At 29.1% G+C, this 21,026-nt stretch overlaps 1 long non-coding RNA gene across 1 annotated transcript; it reads right to left on the bottom strand.

Moving 5' to 3' along the window:
* Positions 1-15,862: 15,862 nt before the first annotated feature.
* Positions 15,863-17,796, bottom strand: LOC135149206 (uncharacterized). The gene is made up of 4 exons (XR_010287454.1): positions 17,661-17,796; positions 17,480-17,529; positions 16,382-16,504; positions 15,863-16,115 (listed from the first exon to the last, which is right to left on the bottom strand). It is a non-coding gene; the product is annotated as an uncharacterized LOC135149206 (long non-coding RNA).
* Positions 17,797-21,026: the final 3,230 nt, after the last annotated feature.

Raw genomic sequence — 21,026 nt, 5'->3', positions numbered from 1 at the left:
TCTATGGTTGGAAAAGCCTTCGTCTGCATGTGTCGATGAATTCTCCATGTTCTCTAGGGAGATGGAAAACATCTCTCTCACAAACGACATTGATATGCTGATATGGACTCATGCAGATGGCATATTTAACACTAAACATTGCTATATGGAGCTAAATAAGCAAATGAGCAACATCAAGGGCGATAAACATACTTGGGATCTAATTTGGTCCATCAAAGTTCCCCCAAAGATTCAGCTTTTCTTATGGAAAATTCAATGGAGAACAATTCCCACTAGAAAGTTTCTAAAGACACGCTTGAAAGGTTTGAACGACATTTGTCCGTGGTGTGATTCCCACTCGGAATCGGTCACTCACTTATTCTGGGAATGTGAAGTCTCAAAATGGGCGTGGTTATTTGTTAGCAATTAGTGGAGCATTAAATCACTAAGAGACAGCTTTACTGACTTCTCCCTGTCAAGCATTCTACGTACCAAAGTGAATCCTTCAGCTAAGCGCATTTGGCATTTGGTTGTTGCGGCTGTATTATGGTCAGTATGGCTGGCACGAAATGAGCTGATTTTCTCCACAGAAAAAGTAAAAAAGGAAGGCCTTAATTCAATTAATATTTATTCGGGTATCAAAATGGGGGGAAGCCTCGGGACTGCTCGAGTATGGAGACACTCCTCTCTGGAAGGTACATCCGCAGGGGGCAATAGCGTTACATACTTTCAACCTAAGGATAAATTTCTGGAGATTTAAAAGAAAGTGTTTTGATATAGTATGCGCAGTGGATGGTGCATGGAGCATCATAAATGAGTCAAAATTTGGAGGAGGCATAGGAGGAACAATACATAATAATCAGAGAAGTATATTACTATCATTCTCAGGTCCGGTTCATGCAAACTCTGCTTTGTATACAGAATTTGAAGGCATTTCTTTTGTCTTTAAATGCATTGCCCTGCGGAACTTTCGTGACAAAAGGGTGGTCATTTGCTCAGACTCAGTCAGTGCAGTGAATGCTTTCAATAAGAGTTTGCACATTGATTTTCCTATCTTGGTAGAGAAATTCCAGTATCATCATCTGATCAATTCTTCGGTCTTCATTCATTTTGTCCCCCGTGTTCTAAATCAAAATGCAGACTCGCTCGCGAAAAAGGCTTTCTCAGGCCTTTCATGTCAGCCCACTGGACTAGTTTGGCCCTTGATTTATAATTTCTAGGCCTTATCTATTTCCTTCCAGTCCGTCAACAATGCCTGTCTATTTTCTTCATGCGTGTATTTGAAGCTGTTACAGTTTAAATCTTCAGAAGATCTCCAGTAGCTCTGCAGCAAATCATACTAGGGGTCTGTTTTTATCTGAGCAGTGAGGGTAAAATCCAGTGGTTACTTACACTTTTCCATTTTCCAACACAAAGTGCTCTGTTATGGCCGTTTTATCTCCTAGGTTAGTGAGTCTCTGGCAAACTTTTTCATTTTTGCCGTCAAAATGAGAGAACAAATCCCATACCAAGCACATTATGTGTATATAAAAAGACCCCTTCAGCTTTCCTCTGTCTCATCTTTCAGCTGCATCTTTCTCTCTTTTCTTCTCTCTATTCCCCTCGGCTTTCTAGTTTCCTTCTCCTCCCCACTCCAATGGAATTCTTCTGGGAAGTTCCAAAACCTGAGTTTGTTAAGATCAATGTACACTGCGTGGTGGCTGAAAATCAGTTGCCTAATGGAAACATCAACGGAGTTGGTGTAATCATTCGTGGTGCCAAAGGAGAGGAACTGTGGAAAGCTTTGGGCACTCTCTCGGCACTAACTGAAGAGCAGGCAATAATGACAGCCTTGCAGGCTGCATGCAATCATGCACTGACTAAGGAGTGGGATCTTACCCACATTGAAACTGTGATCCCGCGTGTCTATGACTCCATTAGTCTCCAGGATCATATCGTCTTAAACGATGACTAGCTGGAGGTGTATCGCAATTTCAACACAATCTTTGCAAATAACTTCAAGGAAGGGATCACTAAGCGCAAGGTTTCGTGCATTCCCAGGTTCATGAACAGCACGGCTGAGTATTTAGCAAACTATGGGCTCACCAACATGTCTGATTTCGGTGAGGTGCAACATAAGGTGGGAAATTTAGATTTTTACTTGGCTAGAGACATGGGTAGAACCCTGCCACTCCCATATGTGAGTAACAATCTGATTCTCGGGGACGGGGAGGTCATAGATGGTCCCCCTTCGCCAAAAAAGCGCAAACTCATTCCTGCATGCACAACTCCAATTGACAAGGGCAAGGAAAAGATGTATTCTGGCTACTCTTTCAACAACAATGGTGTGCTTCGTTCTGAGGCGATAAAACTGCTCGAAAATGGCAAGCTTGGTTGTTATGCTGATGAGTTTACGAAGCAAGTTGTAAACCTGGAAGCTGTGGTTGGCGAGGGTATCTTCGCAAAAGATGTGCTCCATCATGCTATCATGGGAATCATGCACAAAATTGTTCCGAAGCTCTATATCAGCCCCTCTCGCTCTTCTTGGAGGGATGACGTTTCAGGCCTTATGTCAGTGGAGCAAGTTCTGGTTCTAATGGGGTTCACTCCTGGTGCAGCTGAGGTTTCGAAGGAGAAGGAAGGTTTCGAAGGTGGTAGTAACAATGTTTAAGCTAGTTTCAATGGCTGGTAGTACTAGTAGTATGTGTGTTTTAGGTGTAATAGCTATGTATGTTTTGTCCCAAGATTTCTTCTCTATTTTGGCAACTCTGTTTTGCTTGTAGCCAGTGTACTCTAAGCTACCTTTTGCTTCTGTAAGAAATCCAGGGACATTCCGCCCTTTTAAATGAATTTGCAGCATTTCAAAAAAAAAAGATCTAATCAATTAGTATGCGAGCTTGTATAAGAATAGTGAAGCAAATTAATTAAAATATAAAATTGACTCGGGTAAAATGGCATTGTCCAGAGCAAATAGATTGCCTCAATACAAATATAGAAGAAGCAAAACAAACATACTACAATCAATCATTACATGTTACTATATACTGTAACTATATAATCAGGAGATGCATAACCATTTCTACCAATATAAGAACACTCATGCAAATTAATTAAAATATAAAATTGACTCAAGTAAAATGGCATTGTATAAGGTGTCATGTTACATCTTTAATGAAAGTGGTCAGTCATAATTACCAAAGATGAATATAATTAAATATCAAATCAGGTGAGAATATTACTTTTTACATCTTTGATAAATAATATCAATTAATCACAATCAATTCATCAAAGATAAATATAACTAAATTTAGAAAGTAACTATGGGTCATGTTTCTCTTAGAAATCTTAGTCGAAGAATCTTTAGAACGTATTTTGAATCTTTAGAACCTTCTGGAGCTTGACATATATAAGTTAACTAATGAGTTGGTATTGCTGATGTGTCTTATTTAAAATATGTGGCTTTAATGACGTGACATTTAGAAATTATATGGACTTCTTGACGTGACACTGTTCAGAAATTATGATATAAATAGATAAAAACATGCTATTAGTGGAGGCACGTGGATCAATGACTCATTATTGAAAACGAATGTTATAAGCATATGTTATTATTGATTATATTTATATCAAATAACAGTTCTATATTACAAATAAAGGAACGTAATCGAATAAGATTTTATTAAATTATTAATAACTTACAAATTTAATGCGATGTAGTAGACATTTAAGAGTGAAAAATATTGAATTTAAGTTCCAAAAAAGTGTTTTCAAATTATTTTCTCATATCTAGCTGATCATGTATGATTAATTCAAACTCACAATAATAATAATTATCCTTGTATTTATTTGAACCACCCAATTAAAAATATCATCTGTATAACTTATTATTTGGAAAAAAAATTGGTAACAAAATCCGGGGCTCATCCTTATATTATATCAACCAACCAACTAAAAATTAATACGTAGATATCTCATTATTTGAAAAAAATTGATCACAAAATTAAAGGTACTTAGAGCATCTCCAAAGGTGTTCCCAAATCATTTCTTAAACAATAATATAAAATATGGCTCCTAGTAAGTTAATACATCGGAATACGTGTGAACTCTAATGCTACTCTTTATACTGACTCTTTATTCACACTAGCTTTTTTGGCCCGTGCTACGCACACGGGTATTGATTCTTTAATTTTTATCAACTTAATCTATACTTTATGTCGTGATTAACCCCAAATCTGGCGGGTAATCGGCGCAGTCAAATTATTTATTATGAGTTTTAAATTATAGAATTTTAAATGTTTATTAGCATTTTGTCTCGTGCTACGCACACGTGTATGATTTTTGTTTTTTTATGGAGTTAACCTATACATTTTTATTAACAAACAGTATGATATGAGATATAAGTTACGAAAGCAACGCACGTAAGAGTCAAAATACTCGAGTTTTGTTATTGGCGATCAGTACGTTGTAGATGTTAAAAATAATATATACAAATGTCGATTGAAAAAATAAAATCACGCAACAGAAATTATAACGACGCGGACCATATAAATCTTTGTATTTAGAAATATATATAATTATTAACTTAACCTGATTATGCAGATTATAGAGCTTCCATCCATCCCTCAATTATAAAATTAAGGTGAATATGCTGATGATAGAGTTTCCTCCCGTCCTTAATAAAAATTGATAAATATGTTAAGAAATAATTAACTTTAAAGCAATACATCAATTAGGGAATACATATGTATTTATAATTCAGTTACATTACTAAAATTATATAATGCTATAATTATTGCCTATATTGAAAATTGATACTAAGAGAATATACGTGATAAATATCTATAATGGAATAGATTCTATATTGATTTTATAACGGAATAGATTTTTCATTAATATCATTACAATAACCAAATATTTAATATAATAATAATATTTCATTTTGGAATAAAAATTTATATGTTCATGAATCTATGATCAAATCATTATTTGTATAGTTAAAATAATAAAAAAATATTCGATAATTGTTTCTAAAACATCTATAAAAGATATGAAAAATAGTAATCACTATATAATTAAAATTTCTCGGCGTCGCCGCTCGAATCTTAAATAAAACAACAAAAACTATAATAAACTATATGTAAAAATTTTATTGTTTAGTTATTTAAATGAAAATTTGCTCATTTATGAAAAATTTATTTAAATAAAAATATACTCGTAGCATTTTGGCCCGTGCTACGCGCACGAGTATGATTTTTTATTTTTTTCTATCTTGTTAAACTATACATTTTTTAATTAACAAACAGTATAATATGAGATATAAGTTATGAAAGGCAGCGTATGTAAGAGTCAAAATACTTCAATTATGTTATTGACGATCCGTACGTTGTAGATGTTAAAGATAATATATACAAATATCGATTGAAAAAAAATAAAATCATGCAACAAAAATTATGAGGACGCGGACTATATAAATATTTGTATTTAGAAATATAAATAATTATAAACACTTAACCTGATTATGCGTATTATAATTCTTCCATCCATACCTTCATTATAAAATTAAGGTGAATATGCAAATGATAGAGTTTCCTCCCTTCCTTAATAAAAATTGATAAATAGGTTAGAAAATAATCAACCTTAAGGTAATACATCAATAAAGAAATACATATGTAGTCATAATTCAGTTACATTACTAAAATTATATGCTACAATTATTGCCTGTAATGAAAATTGATAATATGAAGATATACATGATAATATCTGTAATGAAATAGATTCTGTATTGATTTTATATCGGAATAGATTTTTAATTACTGTCATAAATATAATCAAATATTTAATATAATAATAATAATTCATGTTTGGAATAAAAATTTATAACTTTATGGATCTAGTATCGAATCATTATTTGTATAGTTAAATAATCAAAAATATTAGGTAATATGTTCTAAAATATTTATAAAAAATATGAAAATAGTAATGATTGTATAATTAGAATTTCTCGGCGTCGTCTAAAGGCGACGCCTCGAATGTTAAATAAAATAAGAAAAAATATAATAAACTATATGTAGAATTTTTATTGTGAAGTTATTTAAATGAAAATATGCTCATTTATGAAATTTTTATTTAAATAAAAATATACTCCGTAGCAATTTGACCCGTGCTACGCACACGGATATGATTTTTTGTTTTTTTATTTAGTTAAACTATACATTTTTTATTAACAAACAGTATGATATGAGATATAAGTTATGAAAGGCAACGTATGTAAGAGTCAAAATACTCGAGTTATGTTATTGACGATGAGTACGTTGTAGATGTTAAGCATAATATACACGAATGTCGATTAAAAAAAAATAAAATCACGCAACAGAAATTATAATGAAGCGGATGATATAAATTTTTGTGTTTAGAAACATAAATAATTATAAACTTAACCTGATTATCCGTATTATAAAGCTTCCATCCATACTTTAATTATAAAATTAAGGTGAATATGCAAATGATAGATTTTCCTCCCTTAATAAAAATTAATAAATAGGTTAGGAAATAATCAACCTTAAAGTAATACATCAATAAAGAAATACATATGCACTCATAATTCAGTTACATAACTATAATTATATGCTACGATTATTATTTATATTGAAAATTAATAATAAAAAGATATACGTGATAAATATCTATAATGGAATAGATTCTGTATTGATTTTATAACGGAATAGATTTTTAATTAGTATCATCAATATAATCAAATATTTAATATGATAATAATATTTCATGTTTGGAATAAAAATTTATAACTTTATGGATCTATTATCAAATCATTATTTGTATTGTTAAATAATCAAAAATACCATGTATTATTTTCTAAAATATTTATAAAAGACACTAAAATAGTAACGACTATATAATTAAAATTTCTCGTCGTCGCCTAACGGCGACCCCTGGAATCTTAAATAAAATAACAAAAATTATAGTAAACTGTATGTAAAATTTTTTATTGTTAAGTTATTTAAATAAAAATATGCTCATTTATCAAATTTTTATTTTAATAAAAATATGCTCATAGCATTTTGGTATGTGCTATGCATATGGGTATGATTTTTTTATCGAGTTAATCTATACATTTTTTTATTAACAAACGATATGATATGAGATATAAGTTCTGAAAGGCAGCGTAGGTAACAGTCAAAATACCCGAGTTATGTTATTGGCGATCAATACGATGTAGATGTTAAAGGTAATATATACGAATGTCGAATGAAAAAAATAAAGTCACGCAACAGAAATTATAACGACGCGTACTATATAAATATTCATATTTTGAAACATAAATAACTATAAACTTAACCCATTTATGCAGGTTATAAAGCTTCGTTTCAAATGCTTAATTATAAAATTATAGTGAATATGATGCTGATAGAGCATCCTCTTGTCCTTAATAAAAATTGATAAATATTTATAACGGAATAGATTGTTCATTAATATCATTAATATAACCAAATATTTAATATAATAATAGTATTTCATGTTTGGAATAAAAATCTATAAGTTTATGGATATATTATTAAATCATTATTTGTATAGTTAAAATAATAAAAAATATTAAGTAATTTTTATCTTAATTATTTATAAAAAAACATGAAAATAGTAATGATTATATAATTAAAGTTTCTCGGCGTCGCCTAACGGCGATGCCTCATACCTTAAATAAAATAGTAAAAAATAATAATAAACTCTATGCAAAGAATTTTATTGTTAAGTTATTTGAATAAAATGATGCTCATCTATCAAATTTTAATCCAAAAAAAAATGCTCATAACATTCTGGCCCGTGCTACGTACATAGATAGGATTTTTTTGTTTTTTTCCAGTTAAGCTATACATTGTTTTTATTAACAAACAGTATGATATGAGATATAAGTTATGAAAGACAACGTAATAGATTTTTCATTAGTATCATTAATTAAGGTACGGTGAATATGCTGATGATAGAGTTTCCTCCCGTCCTTAATAAAAATTGATAAACATGTTAAGAAATAATTAACCTTAAAGGAATACATCAATAAAGAAATACATATGTGATTTAAAAAGAAAAAAGAAATACATATGTAGTCATAATTCAGTTACAATACCAAAATTATATGCTACAATTATTGTCTATATTAGAAATTGACAATAAGAAGATATACGTCATAAATATCAATAATGGAATAGATTCTGTATCGATTTTATAACGGAATAGATTTTTCATTAGTATCATTAATATAACCAAATTTTAATATAATAATAATAATTTATGTTTGGAATAAAAATTTATAAGTTTATGGATCTATTATTAAATCATTAACTGTATAGTTAAAATAATTAAAAAATAATTTTTTTCAAAAATATTTATAAAAGACATGAAAATAGTAATGACTATATAATTAAAATTTCTCGTTGTCGCCTAACGGCAATACCTCGTATCTTGAATAGAATAACAAAAAATTGTAATAAACCGCATGTAAAAAATTTAATTGTTAATTTATTTAAATAAAAATATGCTCATTTATTACCACATGAAAATTATTTAAGCATTTTGACCCGTGCTACACACACAGGTATGATGTGGGTTGGAAAAAAATGCTCTATTAATAATGAATTTATAATAAAAATTCTTGATCTCAAAATTGAATGTAATGAACATGAAAACTGTATAAATTAAACAAAAAAGTATTGTAGTGATAAATGTCAAAATCTGTGGAAAGCAAATAAAGCTTGACTTCCTATTCACATATAAGCTATTACAGTCCAGATCCATGTATCGAAAATTTGTAAAACCTAGTGTATGAGTACTTCCTTATATATCAAGAGCTGAAATTATGGAATGAGAAAAGACTCTATTAATTTGAATTTATAACAAAAAATTTTGATTTGAAAATTAAATATAGTGTATATGTAAATCACCACATTTTATACAAAAATGGATTATGATAATAAATGCCAAAATTATTGAAAATCAAATAAACTTTGACTATGTTTCCTTATTTACATATAAGTTATAGCAGGCTAGATTCATGTATATGAAAATTTTAAAAGTCTAATATATAGAAACTTCTTTTATCAAGAGTTAAAATTTTGAAGTGAAAAAAAAACTCCATTAATCGGAAATTATAACTAAAAGTCAATCTGAAAATTGAATACAGTGAATATGAAAACTACACAAATTATACGAAAAATTTTTGTAGTATTAAATGCTAAAATAAGTGGAAATCAAATTATGTTTGACTACGTTTTCTTTTGTGCTATGAATTATAGCAGTCTATATCCATGTATCGGAAAATATAAAAAAATAATAATTAATATATCAAAATATCAAAAGTCTTGATTTGGAAATTAAATGTATTGAATATGGAAACCAATATATATTATACAAAAAAGGATTGTAATAATAACGGCCAAAATCAGTTAAATAAAATAAAGTTTGACTATTTTTCCTTATTTACATATGGGTTATAGCATGCTAGACGCATGTATCCAAAAATTTAAAAGATCAAATATATAAAAACTTTCTTATCAAGAGCTAAAATTATGGAGGGAAAAAAAACTCTATTAATTTGAAATTATAACAAAAAGTCTTGATTTGAAAATTAAATATAATGAACGTGGAAACCGCAAACATTAAATGTAAATGGTATTTTAGTAATTAATGTCAACATCAATGAAAATCAAATAAAGTTTGACTTCCCTATTTGCATATGAGCTATAACAGTCTAGATCCATGTATCCGAATATTTAAAAATCTAATATATAAAAACTTCCTTATCGAGAGCTAAAATTGTGGAGTGAAAAAGTACTCAATTAATTTGAAATTATAACAAAAGGTCTAGATTTGAAAATTGAATATAGTGAATATGAAAACCACTACATATTATACAAAATAGGATTAATGCCAAAATCATCGAAAATCAAATATATTTTGACTACATTTCCTTATACACATATGAGTTATAATAGGCTAGATTCATGTATCTAGATGGAAATTGGGTAATATTCATTTTCGGTGTCTCTTGTCAAAATACAATGACACGCAATAAGAGGTATACAAAAAGCCTTGATCAGATGTTGAGAAAAAGTGAATATAAATCTTCACACGGTGAGCATCCGATAGTGGCCTGGACGAATCATCTCTATTCAGCAGCTACAAGGAAAACTCAATCATAAAACAAAGGCCCAATAAATGCATTAGAGGACATATATGCATCATAATAACTATCAATACGAAAGGAAATTATGCAAAAATAATGTCAAAAAAATTAATTACAAAAAATCATGTCATCTATACAATATAAAAAACTTAAAAACTGGAACAAAAATACAAAAAATAAAACATACACCAATGCTAAGCCACAATCCCATATGTGGAGGTCGTATACTTTCATAAAAGCCTCTCCAGCTTTCCAAACTTTCACCCAGTGACTACCTTAATCCAATAGCAGGTGAATCAAATGAGCTCCCCACATGAGAATACCTATTAAATAACAGACACAAACTTATTACAAATTGTTGTATATCACACTAATGATTCTACATGAAGACGTTAACAACAATATGATCGCGTCCAAGACTTTTGAGGAACCAAGACCAAGAGTACTGTATCTTGGAAATGAATGTGTATGGAAACTTTACTCTAGTGCGGAAATCTATTACGAAATTCTTTTGTAATACTTGAACTGATTTCACTCTAAGATCTTCATGCATTTCTTTTAACATTAATCTGAAACACAAATAGAGTTTGAAGAGATTAACATGTTAGGAATAAAAAATATATTAAATTGTTGTATATCACACTAATGATTCTACATGAAGACGTTAACAACAATATGATCGCGTCCAAGACTTTTGAGGAACCAAGACCAAGAGTACTGTATCTTGGAAATGAATGTGTATGGAAACTTTACTCTAGTGCGGAAATCTATTACGAAATTCTTTTGTAATACTTGAACTGATTTCACTCTAAGATCTTCATGCATTTCTTTTAACATTAATCTGAAACACAAATAGAGTTTGAAGAGATTAACATGTTAGGAATAAAAAATATATTAAATGAATCAAAAAACACAAAGAACAAACAGTTTAGTTTAGACATTCTAACAAACATTTTATGACCTATGAGTTATACTAACCACAAATCAGAAATCATACATGACAAATTATAACAAAATCAAAATAAATTGAATCTAGAAGAATTAAAAGAGAAAACACCAAGATTACTTTTTGCACAACATAAATACCAACACGAAGAGTTAAAAATGATGTTCAAAAAATAATCTCAAGTTCTATATCACAACACAAATCTTTCATTTGCACAAAAGTGTTTGAACCTTTTCTCAAATTCCTGGAACATGAAATCAATAGAAATCGTGAGAACGGATCTTTCAGTTTTTCTCTGTAGCAAATTATCAAACACGTTAAATACAAAATCATGTACTGATTATTATACCTGCAGCGTTCAAACAACAAACTCAGAACCCGTTCAAAAATAATAGAATGGACAAATATACACAATGGAGCAAATATTGTAAATTAAGCTGGATATAGTGCAGATCTATTTCACGGCTAATGGTGTTATTCTCTTTTTGACTTCGAGACATCATCCTTTGTCGAAGCATCATCTTGCCCGATGCATACACTAATCAACGCAACATAACCTACCATAGAAAGGATTGCAAAACCTGTTGACGACGTTGAATCCATCTTCATGCTAAAAAAACACGATCACCGTTATCAGTACAATATAAAAAAATTATTACTACCAAACACTCTGCAAATCGAGAGAGAGAGAAAATGATCAAATGATTACAGATGCAAGCAAATTATAAGAATTTTGAATTTCAAATAAAAAAAATAGCAGAGAGCATAATGGAGGAGGAAGAGATTGATTAAGAAAATTAAGCATGGATATGTTATGATTAACTATCATGTTTGAATTTTAAATCAATCAGACGTAGTAATGAGTGCCATGATTGGAGGAACCGAATTCAATGTTGTTTTCAAACTCTCATATGGTTGGAAGATGCTATGAGATCCAACATTATCTGGGTCGGGTTACATGAAGATCCGAAATTTAAAATTATAGTGTTAATTTGAATAGAGAAGAGACCGGGTTGATCCAGATGGTTAATGGGTTGATCCAAGAGCATGTGAAATTACCGGAATAACCTTAAAAAATCACTCATGCTTTAAGAAGTATATAGATTTTATATTTACTTTATATATATGAGAGGAAAAAGTTAACTAAGAGAGAGAAGATATGAAAGAAATTAATATTATATTGAGTTAAGAGCTACTAGATTTTTTTTAAAAGAAAGGAGAAAGAGTACACTCTTAAAATTTTAAAAAGTTTCTAAGAGTCCATTGGAGCTTTCATTTTTGCTTTGGCACTTTAAATTTCAAGTTAAGAGTTTGTTTAGAGTGCCCAATCTATATCTATATCTATATAATTCTTAAAGCATAAGTCATTTTTAAGGCTGATATGGTAATTTCACATGCTCTTGGATCAACCCATTAAGCTCCGGATCAACCCAACATCTTCCTCATTCAAATTAACATTATGAAAAGATATTTCGGATCTTTTTGTGACCCGAACCGGATTAGATTGGATCCACAACATCTTCCAACCATATCAAAATTTGAAAATAGCATTAAATGCAGTTCCTTCGATCATGCCACTCCATTATGCTTAATTATCTCAACCAATCATGACAGTTAATCAGAACAAATCCATGCTTAATTATCTCAATCAATCTCTTCCACCTCCATTACGCTCTATGCTATTTTTTATTTGAAATTCTTATAATCAGTTTGCATCTGTAATCATTTGATCAATTTCTCTCTCTCTCGATTTGCATGGTGTTTGGTAGTAACATCTGTTTTATATTGCAGTGATAACGGTGGTCGTGTTTTTTTAGCATGGAGACAGATTCAACGTTGTCAACAGGTTTTGCAATCCTTTTTATGGTAGGTTATGTTGCAGCATCGAAATCCTCGATTATAATCGTAAAATTTTATTTCTGCAGGTGCCAAAAGGAAGGGACGTGGTCCAAGTGTTGAGACAATTTCCAAGAATCAAAAGAAAGCACATGCACTAGGTATTTGATGGTTTGTTCGACGACATCCACGATGTGGTATTAAACTTGGGACTATTTTTTGAACATCATTTTTAACTCTTCGTGTTGGGATTTGTGTTGTGCAAAAAATAATGTTAGTGTTTTGTCTTTTAATTCTTCTGGATTCAATTTATTTTGATTTTGTTATAGTTTGTCACGTATGATTTCTGATTTATGGTTAGTATAATTCATAGGTCATAAAGTGTTTGTTAGAATGTCTAAACAAAACTGTTTGTTCTTTGTGTTGTTTGATTCATGTAATATATTTTTTATTCCTAACATGTTAATCTCTTCAAACTCTATTTGTGTTTCAGATTAATGTTAAAAGAAATGAATGAAGATCTTAGAGTAAAATCGGTTCAAGTATCACAAAATGAGTTCATAATTGATTTCCACACCAGAGTAAAGTTTCCATAAGTATTTATTTTGAAGATACAGTACTCTTGGTCTTGATTTCTAAAAATCCTTGGACGTGATTGTATTGTTGTTAACGTCTTTATGCAGAATCATTCGTGTGATATACAACAATTTGTAATAAGTTTGTGTATGTTATTTAATAGGTGTTCTCATGTGGGGCGTTCATTTGTTTCACCTGACATTGGATTAAGGCAGCCACTGGCTGAAAGTTTTGAAAGCTGGAGAGGCTTTTCTGAAAGTATACGACCTACACATATGTGATTGTCGCTTAGCATTGGTGTATGTTCTCCTTTTTGTATTTCTGTTCCGGTTTTGAGTTTTTTTTTATATTGTATAGATGACATGATAATTTGTAATTAATTTTTCTACATATTTTTTGCATAATTTCCTTTCGTATTGATAATGATTATGATGATGCATATATGTCCTCCACTGTATTTATTGTGCCTTTTTTTTGTTATTGAGTTTTCCTTACAACTGCTAAATAGAGATGATTCGTCCAGGCCACCATCGGATGCCATCGTGTGAAGATTTGTATTCACTTTTCCTCAAAATCTGCTTTATTGATCTAGACTTTTTGTTTACTTCTTATCGTGTGCCATTATTTTTTGACAAGAGACACCGAGAATGAATATGACGCAATTTCCGTCCAGGTTCATGGATCTAGCCTGCTACAACTCATATGTAAATAGGAAAAGGTAGTCAAAATATATTTGATTTTCAATGATTTTGGCATTTATTATTACACTCCTTTTTTGTATAATATGCAGTGGTTTTCATATTCACTATATTCAATTTTCAAATCTAGACTTTTTGTTATAATTTCAAATTAATAGAGTCTTTTTTCACTCCACAATTTTAGCTCTTAATAACGAAGTTTTTATATATCAGATTTTTAATTATTCGGATACATGGATCTAGACTTTATAGCTCATATGCAAATAAGGAAGTCAAGCTTTATTTGATTTCCAGTGATTTTGACATTAATTACTAAAAAGCTTTTTCATTTAATTTTTACGGTTTCCGTGTTCATTATATTCAATTTTCAAATCAAGACTTTTTGTCATAATTTCAAATTGATAAAGTATTTTTTTTCCATTCCATAATATTAGCTCTTGATAAGTAAGTTTTTATATATTCGACTTTTTAATGTTTGGATGCATGGTTCTAGCCTGCTATAACCCATATTTAAATAAGGAAAAATAGTCAAATTTTATTTGATTTAACTGATTTTAGCCGTTATTATTACACTCTTTTTTTGTATAATATATACTGGTTTTCATATTCAATACATTTAATTTCCAAATCAAGACTTTTTGTTATAATTCCTAATCAATGGAACACTTTTTAACACCACAATTTTAGCTCTTGATAATAAAGTTTTTATATTTTAATTTTTTTTATATTTTCCGATACATGCGTATAGACTGCTATAACTCGCAAGTAAGGAAACGTAGTCAAATATAATTTAATTTCCACTTATTTTAGCATTTATTACTACGATATTTTTTTGTATAATTTGTGCGGTTTCTATTTTCATTATATTCAATTTTCAAATCGACTTTTTGTTATAATTTCCGATTAACGGAGTATTTTTTCACTCCACAATTTTAACTCTTAATAAGGAAGTTTCTATATATTAGACTTTTTAAATTTTTAGATACATGAATCTATCCTGCTATAACTTACATGTAAATAAGGAAACATAGTCAAAGTTTATTTGATTTTCAATGATTTTGGCATTTATTATTACATTCCATTTTTGTATAAAATATAGTGGCTTCCATATACACTATATTCGATAAGCAAATCAAGACTTTTTGTTATAATTTCAAATTAATGGAATCTTTTCTCACTCCATAATCATAGCTCTTGATAAGGAAGTTTTCGTATACAAGATTTTTCAAACTTTCGATACATGGATCTGGACTGCTATAGCTTATATGCGAATAGGGAAGTCAAACTTCATCTGATTTCCACTGATTATGACATCTATTATTACAATACTTTTTCGTTTAATTTATGCGATTTCCATGTTCATTATATACTATGCCATAAATGGCCTTCAGCAACATTATCAATATGTTGTCAAAAGCCCAAAAACTGTTGCAGCAGACTGAAAATTTTCTATGGCAACAGTTTATGGCTGTTAGTATTTTTGGCGTTGCCGTAGCTTGCAAAGCCAACAGTTTATATCCAAAGGCAACATCCAAAATTCTGTTGCCAAAAAGGCACAATTTTGAAAAAAAATGTGGGACCCACCAAGCAGTGGGTCCATATATTAGGTCCACTGTTTGGTGGGTCCCACTACTGTGTGGGGTAGACTATCAAGTCGGCTCACAACCAGTGCTAATAATAAATATAAAACATGATTCATATAGTTGCTAAACAAGAAAATCCTCGTAACCAAATTTAACAATTTCAAAATCCAAACACCCCACAATGGTGTATCCACAACCAGCAAAACAAGTGTTAAAGTATCACAATTAACTGAAATTTAAAAAATAAATAGTAAAAGTTCAAGCTCCATCCTCTCCATCATGTCATCGTCTCACCCTAAGCCTCCAGTGGTCTGGATTCAGTCTCTCTACAAAATCGAGTAAGAAATCATTAAAATAAGAAAAGAAAGATGTTATGTTACATTGAATATATGGAGACAATATACAAGGGAAGATTAACTAATAATTTACTAACTAGGCAGAGCATGAAAGATAGAACAATTCATATATACATATATACGTGTTTAAAGTAGCAGAGATGAGCATCCATTATACCATTAAGGCACATATTTCATAACCTGCAAGAGAGATAAAAATGGTGCCGTAAGTGAAAAATATAACATATTTCTCCTACCAGATTACTAGTCTGCTAGACACCATCAGATGCACCATCAGAGTGCTATGCTTTGATTGTCCCTCTTCATTTAAAGTTTCATCATCATTCTCACTCGACTTGGACCAAAATTGTTCTTCTGACCTATGACATGTTTTAACATAAACTAGGAGACATTATCATCTTAGCTCAGTGAAGAAAATATAGAAAGATAAATATAAACTTATGGATACCACTGACTTTCCTACTAGATAAAGATGAATATAAGCTTATACCTCCTTAAGCAACTTTATCAAACAATATTACGTAAATCAATATAAAATAACATGATATGTGTCGCCTCGAAATGTATAGGATGTGCTCCCCTGTATTAACTTAAGAATCACAATATTCTTGATGCTTCTTAGCAAAACAAGGCATTTATTCTGTAATAAATAGGTAAACTTAGAATGAAGCATATAACATCTTAACTTTTTAAACCATATATTACTCAACCAGAAAGCCAAGAGACTGTAAGAAGTTTATAAAGAATATAGCATAGTAAATCAACACACATCTAGAAACATATCAAGGTACAAGTGTTCTGATATAGAGCGTCTCCTTAAATCCTAGTAAGTTAAGATATACAATAGCTTATAAATCAGGTTATGCTATAGCACAATTAACTAATACAATTTTGAGCATAAACAGCCAAGGAATGAACTCAAAGACTTATGGTAAATATACAGGAATTCCTCATTCAGTTTCAAAGGTGATTGGAAAATCAATACATTCACATTATTACATGTTTTTATTAACGCATCTATATTATCCTAATATAATCAGAATGATATATTTCCACGCAAACCATCCAAGAGCCCTGTGTAAAATTCTTCCTTTGGAATCGCAGTAGGTGCGCCAAAGTAAAAAAACTAAGCAGAGTCGCAGCCTACCATAACTCATCATAGCACTATACATATGAATTAGTGACGGAAAAAACCCCAATTTATCTTAATGATAGCTCTACAATAGAAGCCCCAAATAAGAAGCCCTAATCACCACTGAAAAATCAAAATAAAAGATATTTTAAGAGGACAAAGCCCTAATTAATCGCAGAAGTGTAAATGTGTATAGATTTACCAATTAATCGAAGAAGAAGAGTTGAAGCAACAATCTGAAGCTCTAATCACCTGCAAAATCATAAAGTAAACAATAACAGCCTTTTAATTGAAGCCACAAAAATGGGTATTCAAATACCAATTATTCGATTTGTTCTTCGTGATAGAGTTTTGTTCGAGAAAGAGTGTGGAGAGAGCGAGACCTCGAGAGAGAGAGGGGGTCCAGAGAGATAGAGAGAGAGACGGAGAGCTCGAGAGAGAGACGACAGAGAGAGCGAGTCTGAGAAGGAAACTAAAAGTAACCAAAATTTTGTTTTGGGAAAAAAGACCGCTCAACATTTCATCTTGTATAATGTAGTTGTAAGTTTTTTATTTTAATTATCATATTTATTATTTATTATAAATTTAATATTAAATAAAAGATACATTAAATAAATTTTAAATTCTTATTTATTTTTTAACATTACTAAAATAAAGATAGTATACCAAATAAATTTTAAAATTTTTTGTTTATCCGGATTTTATTCTAGACTTTCGTATAAGTAGATTTATTTCTAGATTTTCAGAATTTTACTTTTCATAACATTTAAAATTCTTATTTGAAAATTTTAATTTTATTACTTTATAAATCCTATTATAAAATAAAATAATAAATATAAATTTTTGGCAACAATTCTTAATATCTATGGTAACACTTTAAAATATTGTTGTAATTGAGAAGAATAAACATACCTACGGCAACAATTAGCATCGGCAACAGCATGCTAAAACGTTGGGAAAAGTCATCTATGTCGTAGTGATATTCAATTTTAAAATCAAGACTTTTTGTTATAATTGCATTATTAATAGAGTATCTTTTCACTCTACAATTTTAGGTCTTGATAAGTAAGTTTTTATATATTTAACTTTTTAAATTTTCGGATAAATAGGTCTAACCTGCTATAACTCATATGTAAATACAAAAAGGTATTCGATATTTATTTGATGTTCGCTGATTTTGACAACTATTATTACAATTCTTTTTTCTAATATATATACTGGTTTCCATATTCACCACATTCAATTTTCAAATCTAGACTTTATTTATATGATTTCATATCAATGGAACACTTTTTAACTCCACAATTTTAGTTCTTGATGATGAAGTTTTTATATATTAGATTTTTTAAATTTCCAAATACATGGATCTCGCAAGCTATAATTCACATGCAAATAAGGAAACGTAATCAAACTTAATTTAATTTTCACTAATTTTGGCATATATTACTACAATGTTTTTTCGTATAATTTGTGCAGTTTCCATTTCACCACATTCAATTTTCAAATTAAGATTTCAGTTATGATTTTCGATTAATAGAGTATTTTTTCATTCCACAATTTTAACTTCTAATTAGGAAGTTTTTATATATTAGATAAAAAAACAAAAAATCATGCTCGTGTGCATAGCACGGGCCAAAATGCTATGAGTATATATTTATTTAAATAAAAATTTGATAAATGAGCATATCAGAAGTTTAAATAACTTAACAATAAAAATTTTACATACAGTTAATTATAATTTTTTGTTATTTTATTTAAGATACGAGCAAATTTTAATTATATAGTCATTACTGTTTTTATGTCTTTTATAAATATTTTAGTAAAAATTACCTAACATTTTTAATTATTTAATTATGCAAATAATGATTTAATAATAGATCTATAAACTTATAAATTTTTATTCCAAACATAAAAAAATTATTATTACATTAAATATTTGGTTATAATAATGATACTAATGAAAAATTATTCCATTATAAAAATAATACATAATTTATTCCATTATAAATATTTATCACGTATATCTTCTTATTATCAATTTTTAATATAGACAATGATTGTAGGATATAATTTTAGTAATGTAACTGAATTATGACCAAATATGTATTCCTTTATTGATGTAAACCTTCAAGGTTAGTTATTCCTTAACTTATTTATCAATTTTTATTAAGGACGGCCAGAGGAAATTTTCAGATTTTTTTTACATAATTCTTAATAAAATCTCTTATTTTTTGATCTTCTTGTAGACCTTCGGAATAATTTTTTGGTTGTGTAAATAAAGGGAATCATCATCATATTCACCTTAATTTTATAATTTAAGAAATGGATGGAAGCTTTATAATCTGCATAATCAGGTTAAATTTTAAATTATTTCTGTTTCTAAATACAAAGATTTATATAGTCTACGTCGTTATAATTTCTATTGCGTGATTTTATTTTTTTTCAATTGAATTCGTATATTTTATCTTTAACATTTACAACGTATTTATCGCCAATAACGTAACACGATTATTTTGACTCTTACATACGTTGCCTTTCATAACTTATATCTCATATCATACTATTTGTTAATAAAAAATGTATAGCTTAACTAGATAAAATAAAACAAAAAATCATACCCGTGTGTGTAGCAGGGGCCAAAATGCTATGGGCATATTTTTATTTAAATAGCTTAACAATAAAAACTTTACATACAATTAATTGTAATTTTTTGTTATTTTATTTAAGATACGAGAGGTCGCCGTTAGGCAACCCCGAGAAATTTTAATTATATAGTCATTACTATTTTCATGTCTTTTATAAATATTTTAGAAAACATTACCTAATATTTTATTATTTTAATTATACAAATAATGATTTAATAATAGATCTATAAACTTATAAATTTTCATTCAAAACATTAAAAATTATCATTATATTAAATATTTGGTTACATTAATGATACTAATGAAAATCTATTCCATTATAAAAACAATACAGAATCTGTTCTATTAAAAATATTTGTCACGTATATATGCTTATTATCAATTTTCAATATAGGCAATAATTGTAGCATATAATTTTAGTAATGTAACTGAATTATGACTACATATGTATTCCTTTATTGATGTATTCGTTTAAGTTTAAATATTTCTTAACTTATTTATCAATTTTTATTAATGACGAAGGAGTCTCTATCGTCAGCATATTCACCTTAATTTTATAATTAAGGAATGAATGGAAGCTTTATAATCTGTATAATCAGGTTAAATTAAGAATTATTTATATTTCAAAATACAAAGATTTATATAGTCCGCGTCGTTATAATTTCTGTTGCGTGATTTTATTTTTTTCAATCGATATTCGTATATATTATCTTTAACATCTACAACGTACTGATCGTCAATAATATAACTCGAGTATTTTGACTATTACATACGTTACCATTCATAGCTTATATCTCATATCATACTATTTGTTAATAAAAAATGTATAAGTTAACTAGATAAAAAAAACAAAAAAAAATCATACTTGTGTGCGTAGCACGGGCCGAAATGGTATGAGCATATTTTTATATAAATAAAAATTTGATAAATGAGCATTTTTTACATTTAAATAACTTAACAATAAAATTTCGTGCATACAATTTGTTACTACCTCCGTCCCATATTAAGTGACTTTATTTGACTTTCACGGAGATTACTTATTCAGCAATAATAAGCCACAAACAAATGAGCCCTAAGAAAAAGGTAGTGAAAAAGAGTAAGTTT

The sequence above is a fragment of the Daucus carota genome, chromosome 9 (genome assembly GCF_001625215.2).
Source record: "Daucus carota subsp. sativus chromosome 9, DH1 v3.0, whole genome shotgun sequence".
Classification (NCBI taxonomy): Eukaryota; Viridiplantae; Streptophyta; class Magnoliopsida; order Apiales; family Apiaceae; genus Daucus; species Daucus carota.
Note: the sequence above shows the minus strand (reverse complement) of the source record. Positions and strands in the feature narration are given on the sequence as shown.